The sequence below is a fragment of the Ambystoma mexicanum genome, chromosome 7p (genome assembly GCF_040938575.1).
Source record: "Ambystoma mexicanum isolate Mex_15411 chromosome 7p, UKY_AmexF1_1, whole genome shotgun sequence".
Taxonomy (NCBI): domain Eukaryota; kingdom Metazoa; phylum Chordata; class Amphibia; order Caudata; family Ambystomatidae; genus Ambystoma; species Ambystoma mexicanum.
In genome coordinates this window covers 22233119-22245140 of record NC_090939.1, presented here as the reverse complement: position 1 = coordinate 22245140, position 12022 = coordinate 22233119, and the positions used below count along the sequence as shown (strand labels likewise).

At 51.7% G+C, this 12022-nt stretch overlaps 1 protein-coding gene across 3 annotated transcripts in view; it reads right to left on the bottom strand.

Annotated features, from left to right (window-relative positions):
- PWP2 (PWP2 small subunit processome component) overlaps positions 1 to 12022 on the bottom strand; it is a 306748-nt gene that overhangs the window by 87204 nt on the left and 207522 nt on the right. The window lies entirely within an intron of this gene.

The window sequence follows — 12022 nt, the reverse complement described above, 5'->3', positions numbered from 1 at the left end:
GTTGTCATGCAGTATGAAGATGCGCACGGGCCGGTAGGCGAAAGCGTGGATTGCGCGATGCTGTCCGGTGAGTAATGCGCGATGCGCGGTGCTGTTTCGCCTTTTATATTGCTAACCTGTGTCTTTTCTCCTTGCAGGTTGCGATGTTCCTCGCCGAGCGCCGTAATGTTCCAGCAATGATACTGACCAGGAGATGACTACCCAGGTAAGAATTGTGTGGCTTTCTTCATTCAGGAGGAAACGTGAGTAAACGCTTACTAATGCTGTCTTTCTTTCTCCTCTTTCCGGGTTATGGTATTCCAGGATGCATGCGGTGCCGGATGATGGAGTTTGTACCTTCAGGTCAGTGGAACTGAAGTCAGTGATGGATTGAAGACAGGATACTATTCCAGGTAAGTTTCGTAGTGTTCTTTCTCTCTTTGCAGGTCCTTGGATTCAGGTAAACTGGCATCAAAGATCTGGACACGGTGAGCGTTACACTGCCCACAGTAGAATAACGCAAAGCATGTTCTGCTGTTTGGGTGTGGTTTAAATAGTCTCAGGTAAAGTAGTCCAGGTAAAATAGTCCCAGCCCTGCCACACCCAAAAGACTAGACCGCATAGCTCAGTTCCTTGTAACTGAGCTATGTGTGTGCCTCCATGTTGGCTGAACCCCCTCACCCCCCCAAGTTAAATAGTCCCAAGTAAATAGTCCCATTCTAATGTTGGTCTTCATGATGGTTATGAGCCTGGCGCCAAAGGCGCCAGGACTGACTCCAAGAGAGTCTTGGATGAGGTTTTAAGGCCTTTCACCTGGCCCTAACTGGAAGGCTGACTTGCCAGTGAGGGCCAGGGGCAAGGGTCATGACAGCCACTTGTGCACCTCTGCAAGCAGTTGCCGAAACATGCACCTAAGCTTAGACAGTATAGTGCGGAATGGGTTAAAGGAACCGCAGATAAAATGTTTATGCCGTGGCCACAAGGCGGGTCACTATCGAAGGCAGTCCTGCAGCATGTGATGACATATTTGCATGCAGCGTATACTGGGAAGAAGCTAGACAAGCGCCTAGCGAGCTTAGAGTTCTGGAAAATGTACCAGGAGGAGCGAGATGAACCACCCCCCTGTAGATTGGATACTTAATGTATGCAAAGAGGGGGGTGAGGAGGCCTCTGCTCCTCCCATCCTAGCTGAAATAGAAGACGAGAGCAAGAAAGACGATGGATTATACCCACTGAGGGAGCTCAAGGCAGCGACAGGGTATAGTAACCCGGCATATGAGTCACATACGCAAAGTAGTGACGAGGGTCCAGAGAAAAGTATGGAGAGAGATGCCATCCCTAAAGTCCTGAGGAACAGGGAGGGACGCGATAAAGAGAGAAGTGACTGAGCAAGCACATCTCTAGATATAAGAAGAGAAATAAAGAGAGAAAGCTGATGAGATGGCGATTTTATAGAACGAATGGCTGGGTGGTCACATTTTGCTTAAACTCGATGGTAAAAGCATTGCGGATGTAGGACTAAGGGAAGATCAGGACGAGGAAGATACAAAAGATAAAGAGAGAGGAACGATTGAAAGACGAAGGAGCAAAAAGGAAGGATAGGCAAAGACGAGAGCAGTTACACCAAGAGGAGCAGTCAAGAAAACAAGAGCAGAAGAGCAAAGAAAACGAGATGACAAACAGAGCAATCGATGAGCAGGAAAGGCTAGAATGAAAAAGAATAGAAGAGGAGGAACAGAAGTTAAGGGATAAAAGAATACAGAGACGAAAAGATGAGGAGATATGCAGGGCAAACTAGAGAAGGGATATGAAGAAAAAGGAAGACAGAGTCAGAGAGGAAGCAAGGAAGCAGAGAGAATTTGACAATATGGAACGTTAAAGAAGGCAGAGAGCACGCAATCTCGATCGCCTGGTGTTAGGCAAAGTTTGTATGCAGTACCCTTTGGGACAACTACGCACAACTAGGACTACAGGTGTAAGCAAAACCAACCTTTGGTATAAGTCTGTATTACACAGTTTTGTGGTAGCGTTGCTGAGCAGCCAGGCTTATCACAAGAGGGGAATGAGAGCAGTAAGGATGTTACACAGAGGTCTATAATTACAAGTATACAAATAAACTCTTACACTGAAGGTTTCTTTGTAAAACACTTATTAATTTATTTCAGTCAGTTATAAAACATTAACTAGAAGGAGGCACTCTATATCACACAAGAATATACTTCAGTACTTCACACTATCAGGTTCTGAGGCATTTAAACTACTTTGAAGAAGGAGCAAAATGGCATTCAGAGTTTTTGAAGTAGGAGCAAAAAGGTATAGGGTAATAAAAAGATTATTATAGTTACTCTTAATCAGTGCAAATAGTTTGAGTTCTCCAGAGGAGTCAAGTCAATGGGCGAAATTCTTGTATAGGATAAAGCAGTTCTGGAAGTTAAACGGAAAAGTCTTTGCCAAAGTTCTCAGAAGTAGTTCGTAAAAGAAAGATTCATATGTTGGGCCACAAGCTGACTAAGCCTGCAAGTTGCCAAAGTTTCAAGCACTTTCGCAGTGAGAGGTAAGTTCTCTCGGTCGGGTTTTCACAGTACCTTACAATGAAGAAAAAGATGCAGCTGAAGATGTCTGTTCCTGGCAGTTTCTGCAGATCTCGCTGTTCCTGAGCCTCAGTCGTGGGGACAAGAGGCAGGAGGCCGGGGGACTCCTGCACTGCACTGGGATTGGTTAAAAAGCTGGCAAAGGAAAATCTTCAATTCCGGTAGCTGTAGTCAAGCACACAAACTGGTGTCCTTCTCCCTGGTGATTCGGTTTCCTGCAGCACTCCGAGGAAAATACAACCAGCTCCGAGAATGGTATCCAGGTGGCTTACGAGTTGATTTGTCTCACTAACTCAAAATGGAGAAGTCGTCCTTGAAGGGCTTCTCTGTCAAGATGAACTTGGCGATTCGGACCTGCAGCACTTGGTGGATTTGTGTATGAATGGGAAGCTTCTGCAATTTCTGTGTAATGGGGTAGGAGTCTAATATATTTATCTCAGCAATCTATATATTGGGCCATCTTGTTCATATAATTCTCAAATATCTGCCTAGTCCACAGGGAAGATGCAGAATTGTCTGGAAAAGGCTGGTCGGAAGGTGGAGATTTTCCTTATAAAGTCTTTGAGAGAGGCTGCAGGGCTTCAGAATATTCCTCTCGATGAGAGGGGGTGCCCCTGTGTTCTCCTGCTGCCGAAATAATAGCCGCAAGACTCTTGCGTATTTTCGGCGACTGAATGCAAGGTCTCGACGCGTCTGCTGTCGCAGTCGCGGTTGATGACTCTGTCGAAGCCTTAGGAGCTTGTGTGGCCTTGGACGGCGTGTCGGCCACTGTGTGTGTTTTTGGGGGGGAATGCCCTTATGAGAGGAAATCCCAGCCAGATGGCGGGAAGACTTTTGCATGTAGGGTGACGAACCGCGAGATTCAGAGACACTGTCGAAATTTTTGGCAGGCCTGTTGGCGTTATGCGCTGCTTTGATGTGTCTGTCGAGGAGGCCTTAGGGGTTGTGTGTTTGGGCTTAGGTGGTGCGTGTGTGCCCTTGTCGCCGGGGTGTGAACTTCCCATAACAGAGCTGGTGGCCTGTCTGTCGGGCCGTCACTTGCCTCCTCATCACTCTTGGCGCCTGCATCATGGCGTAGGTTGCCCACTGCTTAACTTGATGCTCCTTGATCATTTTAGGACGCAAGAGCTGACAAGATCGACCGCACGTCACGTGGTGATCGCGAGGGAGACACTTGTTGTCCTTCCAGGGGTACTTGCCCTTACAGGAAGGGCAACATTTTAATGGTGTCCTGTCCAGAGCTCAGGTGTATTAAAGCAACAGCAAAACCAAAGGGACATTTCCGATAAAGAAAGAAACCCCCGGACCCCACTCTACCTACTGTATAGGCCGGCCAGAAGGACCGGCAACGCGGTAGACAGCGTCGACCGGAGCACCAGCCGTCGAAGTCTGTTCTTCTGCTGTCGTCGAGGGTGGTTTAGAAGTGATCGTCGAAGGGGGGACGAATAATATATAGACGACCGAAGGGCGGGAAAGAACATAATTTTTCAATTTGTAAGAGCTCCGCAGAAGGACGTTCCGATGCCCGTCATTGCTGGTCCTTGGTCTGCTTATCCCTCGCCGACGACAAGTAACCTGTTCTCTTCTTGGGGGCCTGGTAGCCTCTGCGTCGTTTTGCCGCTTCTGTATCCCTGGGAGGGGTATGCTGACCTACTGAAGGATCTGTCTCTCGATGCCGAGAATCTGGAGTTTCCTGATGCTCCCCTAAAGGGACGAAAAGACCTGAAACTTCGACCACTTTGGAGGGGCCCCCAAGGAACACGCCGTGTCCGAGTCCTCTCTCTCATGCCCTTCAGGGCCTTGTCCACCTTCTCGCCGAACAGAAGGTCTCCCTCAAAAGGCATATCCAGCACCTTGTATTGCACCTCTGGTCTAAAGTTGGTGCATTTCAGCCATGCTTGCCTTCGGAGAACCACACGGTTCTTCACCTGCTTAAACCCCGATTCCGCGAGGTCCACCGCGATGTTCATGGCATCATTGGAGGCCTCTTCACCTTCCTTGACCAGTAACATCGCCACCTTACGATGTTCTTCCGGAAGATGCTCCAGCATAGGAGCTAGTCGGTGCCACATCTCCCTGTCGTATCTGGCAACTATGGCCAGAGAATTGGCCGCTTCCACTGTGGTTGCACCTACCAACAGCACTTTTTTGCCAAAGGCATCCTGTCTTCTGGCTTCACTTTACGGGGGGGTTGTGCACTTGTGCTGGGCCCTCGCCTTTCTCACCGCCGAGTCAGGGGTTGGTTGGGAGGACAGACACCTGGGGGTAGCTTCTGGGGCCTTAAATTTTTTCTCCAGGCGACCTTTTATTGCCAGTTCTGAGAAAGAGTGGCGCATGGTCTGTAACCCCTCCTGCCACACATGATCCAGGATGGGTACTGTATACACCGACCTTCTCTTTCCCATGTGGTCAAAAAAAAAACAGTCCTTTTTCTCCTCTTCCTGGGCCAACCCGAATTCTGTACAAGCCTCGGCCATCATGGTGTGAAATGACCCAATGTCGTCCGGGGGAAGACGGCTGAGCCGGGCTTCTCAGGGTTTCTAATTCCGCTTTCGACTCCCAGGTTGGATCCCTGGAGGGAGAAAGTGAGACATCCGATAAGGCTCTACTGTTAGAGTCTGAATCTATCAGCTCTCCTTCCTCGTGGCGTGGAGCTGAGAGGTCTCCACCCGCTGGCACTGCCGTGGGGGTTGACGGAGGTGGCCGACAAGACAGGTCAGGTTCGTCGATGGCCGACCTGGCCAGAGTTGCTTGAGGTAGTCTCGCGTCCAGTGTCTTCAACAACGTTTGTAACGTGGATAAAACCTCCAGCAACAAGAGTGACTGCGGATTGAGAAGAGGGGTATACCCCGGAATGCTCCCGGAGAGAGGCCTGGTAATCTCTCGTAACCCGAGGTCTGCAGGGCCAGCTACTCTCACATCCTCATCTCCCGAGGACACTGACAAGGCCTCTTGCTGCAGTAGGGTCTCTGGCAAAACTGGGTCGAATACTTCTGGTCGCCAGGCCTCTTGCGGGATCTCCGTCGACGAGGCTAAAGCTGGTCCCGTAGTCGTCATCGTCGTCACCGTCTGCGGCCCAAGAACGGTTGAGACCAATTGTGTCAGTGGCAGAGAAGTGGTCGACGACTGCCCTGCCATCGACGACGGTGGTGGCCGTGTAGGTCCTTGAGCCGTTCCCGCCTTTTCTGAACTCTACCTATGCTTCTCGGCATCTCGACTCGAGGTCGATCTATGATGATCACCCGAGGAGGATTTCGACTTTTCTTTTCTGTCTTTCTTCGTCGAAGATGAGGATGACGAGGCTTTCTTCGACGAAGACTCCTTAGAATGGCTTCTCGATGATTCCTTCTCCGCCGGTCATGATTTCTTCACCGGGGGTTCCGACGATGTCGAGTGGCGCGGGGCCCCTGAAGATTTTGACACTGAGGCCACGCTGCGCATGGAGCCCACCTCCGAAGGCAGGTAGGCCCCCGCTCCATCGTTTATCCATGCCACTAGTCTTCGACTTCGATCTTTAAGAGTCTTCTGGGAGAAGCCCTGACATATGTCGCACTTGTCTGCCGAATGATGAGGGTGTAGACAATATATGCAATCCATATGTCCGTCCCCCTCATACACCTTCAACCCGCATGTAGCGCATGGGCGGAACAGCGCTATTCCTGACATCAGGAGAAAACTCCAACAGCACAACCTAGACAAAATAGACTACACGAGGTGCTCCCACTACTTTGGAGACGGTTGAAATCTGAAGGGAGCCGCGGGGGCGGGGCATTTATACCGCTACGTCCTAGTGGGCATGCGTGGGCGGCCCCAAAAACGACATAGATAGGAAAACTTTGTGTCCTATGGGAAACGGCTTTATAAGCGTACCGAGGGTTCCCAGTCTGTAGACGGGGAATATTCTAAGCATGTGAATCCATGAAAGATCCAATGCTGGAGAACATAATTTTTCAATTTGTAAGAGCTCTGCAGAAGGCGACCAGCTAGATGGGTGGAAAAAAACTATTTGAGGGACCTCGACACGTGAGGGATTTTGGGTACACTACACATCACGTTAGGGATAGTGTTACAGGCACGACCATGTCGACGTCCCCTTTTGATCCTCAAAAGACAAGATGCAATACTCTGCGGTTACCACTAGATGTCGGACTATATGCACAGCATGCAATTCTAAGCAGATTCACAAGCATCAGAAACATGAATTCAAAAGGGAAACAAACCTTCCCAGTAGTGGCAATCTGAAGGACTAGTCAGTTTCCCCACAGCCAATGAACAAAATGCAAGCTAAGTGAAGCCGAAGCCATTGCTTTCCTTCAACAAGTCAGGACCAAAAACAGAGCAAAAAGAATAGGGGTTCCATAGGAAACTATGGAGGGAACTTTGCAAAAAGAAAATCTTTCCCGGGGGGGGGGGGCGCTATTGAGCAGCCTGCAAGATGGCTGCCTAGCTCTTTAGCTCCATGACCCAATGGCTGAATACCCGCATGCATCAGCGGTTCCCTGCATCATCCAGCGCTGGGAACGAGCGCATTGTGTTGGTTAATACCGGACCAACACAGAGATCTGTGTCGGGGCGAAAATTTGGAGCTCTGGTGCTGAATGGGGCCCTTTCTCCTCCCGAGCTGCGTACCTGACAACTGAGGCCTGCTAAGCCGCGTGCTATTACTACGGGCCCGGCCCCCGTGTGCTGCTGGGGCTGCGGTTCGCCATCTCCCACTGGTCGGCTGCCTGCTTCCGACGCCCTGCCGCGCTGTGTGCTGCTATCTGGAGCGGCGGACTTGACCTCCTCTCGGCCTGGCCGCCTGCCCGCCTGGTCCCCTGCGCATCTCTGGGGCGGCGCTTCTTCCCCCCGCCCCGCTCTCCCTGTGGCGAGGTGCGCCTGGACCTGCCGTTGGCCCGGATGGCCCCTCCTTTCCAGCCCGCCCCTGGAGGAGCGCAGGCGCGACGGCTACATTACACCTGCGGCTGCCGGATTGATTGGCTCTCCACCGCGGGGGCTGCCGGAGCAGCCCGCCGCACCAAAGACATCGAGCCGGATTCATTTGGCGGCTTCCCCGCCGACTTGTCGAGCCCCGCGGAGGCTGCTGGAGTGGTCCTGCTGCCCCTGAGGCGACGTGGCTCCCATGTCTGTGCCTGGCCCACCGGCTGCCCCTCCAGGGGCATACACCCTGCTTGGTCACCTGGGGCAGCCCGGCGGTGGCTGGGGCCTCTACTGCGTCGGGGAGCTTGATACTGACATCTACAAGTGAGGAGCCGGGGGCCTGAAGTTGGCACGTACTGTGCCCCTAAAGTGTTTACTGCGCCCATAACCTGCCTACAGCCCAGTTCTGCGGGCGCCAGAGACCCTATATGCACCAAGCTGCCTCGGGCCCACGGGCCCTCAAACTTCATCATGACTGTGCAGCCCCCCTGGCCGGAGGTTCAGGGCGGCGCTGCTCCTCTCCTGTGGGATCCTTTTGCACTGCTGCCTGGGCTGCCCTTCTCCTGTCGGCCCACTGCCTGGGGCGCCTCTGCACGGTGCTGGGATGCCCCCTAAAACTGAAACATGGCTATTAGGCTAATGTCATGGAACATCCGGGGGCTCAGCAACTTCACGAAGGCCCACAGGATAACGGCGTACGCTCAGAGGCATGGGGTCAAAAAACTACTCTTGCAAGAAACCCACGCCCTTGCGCACCTCTCGTCCTCTCTGGCACCGGCATGGGGCCTCAACATATATTACATGGCATATTCCTCTCAGTCCAGGGGTGTCATCACCTTAATTCACAAATCAGTGGAGTTCTCCCTACGCACTGGACACATAGATCGGGAGGGTAGGTATGTGATCCTCCATTGTCCGCTTGCTACCACTGAGTGCCTTTTGGTTAACACATAAGCCCAGAGCATAGATACTCCTGATTTTTTCCATGACATCAACATCCTGCTCACATGGTCCTTGCTGGCCTAGTCGACGCCTGGAGAGCGCTTAACCCAAAGGCTAGGGAATATACAATTTACTCTTCAGCACGGTGTGCAGTCATAATATCGAAAAAAAATGTCGAATTACAATAATGTCGAAAAAATAATGTCGAAAACAAAAATGTCTAATTTTTTATTTACATGTTTTTTTTGGGTTACAGGGTAAAAAAATGGGTAAAACAAAAAATAAAATACAAAAAGGGTGGGTTGGGGGAGCACTATGGGCCTCATTACGAGTCCGGCGGTAACCGAGTCTGGTTACCGCCGGACTCGTATTACCATTCCGCCTCCGTGATTCCCGGAATTACCGGGGCATTACAACCCCAGTTTCCCGGCAATCACGGAGGCGGAATGGTGTTAATCCCCATTCCCATTGAGTCCCATGGGACTCAATGGGAATGGGGATCATGGAAACACTGGCAGCATCTGGTAATGCTGCCGGTGTTTCCTCGTCCGCCTGCAGGCGGGCGGTGTTAAACCTGCCAGGTCAAACCTGGCGGGAACATCACCTCCCGCCTGCAGGAGTTGGGATCAGGCGGTCCGGAAACAACGGTGGCGGCGGGTTTATCGCCACCGTTATTTCCGGACCACCTGATTTGTAATGAGGCCCTATGACTTTCGACATTTTTACATTCGATTTAATGACTATAAACCTTCAGCACACGACAGTCATTCTAGAATTGATCTCTTCCTCCTGTCGGCTGGGCTCATGGGGAAAACTCTCTGCATGCAGATACTACCGCGCACACTTTCCGACCACTCCCCAGTGACATTGGACATAACTCTACAGCCTGCCCTCCCTCGCCACTCCAACTGGCGCTTTAAATCAGAGGCATTACACGACATAGTTTTCAAGGCCGAAATCCTTGCAGATATCACTTTGTTTTTTGATAACAACAAACGTCACGACACAACCGACGGGGTTCGGTGGGAGGCATTCAAGGTGTTCATCAGAGGGATGTGCATCTCTAGGGAAGCTGGGGTCCTGAAAGGCATTAGGAACTCCTTACGACGCTCCGAGGCCAAAATCAAGGAACTAGAGCGTGAATACGCCTCCGCCCCTTCCCCACCCAAGTTGGCGCAGATACGAACGGAACTGGAAACCTTCGAGACCCATGCCCTCAGGGAGATACGATACTACGCCCGGCCCATTGCGGCTCGGAAGTATGGCGAAGTGGAAAGACCTGGTCGAACGCTGGCCAGACTGGCCCGGATTGAGGGGGGCAGAACCCGGATTGATAGTATCACTGACAAGAATGGAGTGCGGCATTGGTCTGACCAACCCATTCTTAAGACCTTTGCAGAATTCTATGCTGCCCTCTACACCCGCAGCGCGAGCATAGCCCGCAGGATCTGTATCTTCTCCTTGACCGTATCCCCATGTCTTATATATCCCACGCCACTAAAGAGCAATTGGACGCACCCATCACCCTTGACGAGATAACCGTAGCCATCTCGGCCCTCCCCAAGGGAAAGGGTCCCGGCCCGGATGGCCTAACCGCCAAATTTTATCAGGAGCATGTTGCTCTACTGGCCCCGCGCCTACATGAGGTGTGGACTGAGTCGCTACGCCTTAGCACTCTCCCCCAGTCCCTGCGTGAAGCCACCATTACCGTGCTCCCTAAGCCGGGCAAGCCTCTGGAGGAGTGCGGCTCCTACAGACCTCTTTCCCTCATGAATACTGACACCAAAATATTTGCCAAGATCATTGCGAACAGGTTCCTCCCCATCATGACATATTTGATCCACCCGGATCAAAGTGGCTTTGTCCCCACCTGCTCCACTGCCTTAAATATCCGGCGATTGTTCAACGTCATCTCTAGAATTGACCCTAAAGCTAACGCGGTTGCTGTGACACTAGATGCCCAAAAGGCGTTTGATATGGTTTCATGGCAATACCTATGGGCGGTGTTTGAGAAGATGGGGATCGGCCCATGCATGCTCTCCTACATCAAACTGCTTTATACCAACCCTGTGGCCAGAGTCCTGGTTAACACTCATCTTTCAGCTTCCTTCACCCTCTATAGAGGGACACGCCAGGGGTGCCCATTTTCTCCCCTACTGTTCGTGATGGCTATTGAGCCCATGGCGGATAGTGTGAGAGACAAGCATACTCGCAAGGGGATACGCCTGCGTGACACGCCCAAAATCCTATCACTGTATGCGGACGACGTACTTCTGTACATCAGGGACCCCTCGGTCCATCTTGACCCAATCATCCACGAAATAATCAAAATAGGTACATTCTCGGGCTTCACCATAAATTACACCAAGTCAGACATCTTCCCCCTCACACCTGCAACTCCCCAACCGAAATGCGAATTCCCGCTCCGGTGGGCCTCTGAGGGCATTAAGTACCTAGGGGTCCAGGTATCCCTGTTGAGATCCTCCTTACTGGCCGACAACTATGTGGCTGCCGCGCAATATGCAGAAGCCAGAATGAAGAGGTGGTGTAACCTCCTCCTGTCCCTTTCAGGGAGACTGCCGCTAATCAAAATGATTTTAGTTCCAAGGCTTCTATACATATTCGCTAACGTCCCACTCTGGCCCGGGAAGTACTATTTCACGGACTTGCATGCGGGGTACGCCCGATTCCTGTGGCATTCTGGGGCCGTACGCAGGAAGTGGCAGCATATGACATTACCCTACGAGAGGGGGGGGGCTTTAACGCACCGGATCTAACCCAATACTGGATAGCTGCACAAGCCCAGCATGCAACACACTGGTATAAACACCAAGACCCTCCTCCCCATGTTAAACTCGAGATCCTGGCGACCGAGGAGGTGAATGTTATGTCCCTAATCCTCTTTCACTCATACCATTCTGACGCCCCGGCTGATCCAGTGGCCACCACAATCAAAGAATGGAAACAGATTCTGCAATCCCACTCCGAACCCTGCCCATACTATAAATGGTTGCCCTTATGGTCATTCCCGGACCTCGCCCCCACACAGGATAAACTTCTCATGCGGCACTGGCTGGACCTGGGATATCGTGCACTCTCTGACTTGTTCCCGGAGGGGAAATTCATCACCCTGCAGACATGGAGGCTAGGACACTCCAAGTCATCACTGGAGTTACTGCAATACTTTAGACTCAGAGCGGCAGTCCAAGACATGTGGCCTTCGTACCCGGACGAACCCCCTGAGATCTGCTACATTGCTAATTCCGCAGGGGGTAGGGGCATAGTATCCGCCCTGTATAAAATGCTGATAGCACGAGTTGTAGAATGATCCCACAAGGTCCGGGACGCTTGGAGCCATGAGCTGGGGTTGGACATCACTGACGATATGCGGGCAAAAATGTGTACACACACACACACGCAAGGTCTCCCTCAATTCTAGATTTAGATGTGTGCAATATAAGCTACTTAATCGCCTGTATTATACTCCTCATGTGGTTGGAAAATTTGCACGTGATCAGCCTCACGCCTGCCAGAGATGCAGATCCAACGAAGCGGTTCACGCCCATATGTTCTGGTCCTGTGGGGCGCTG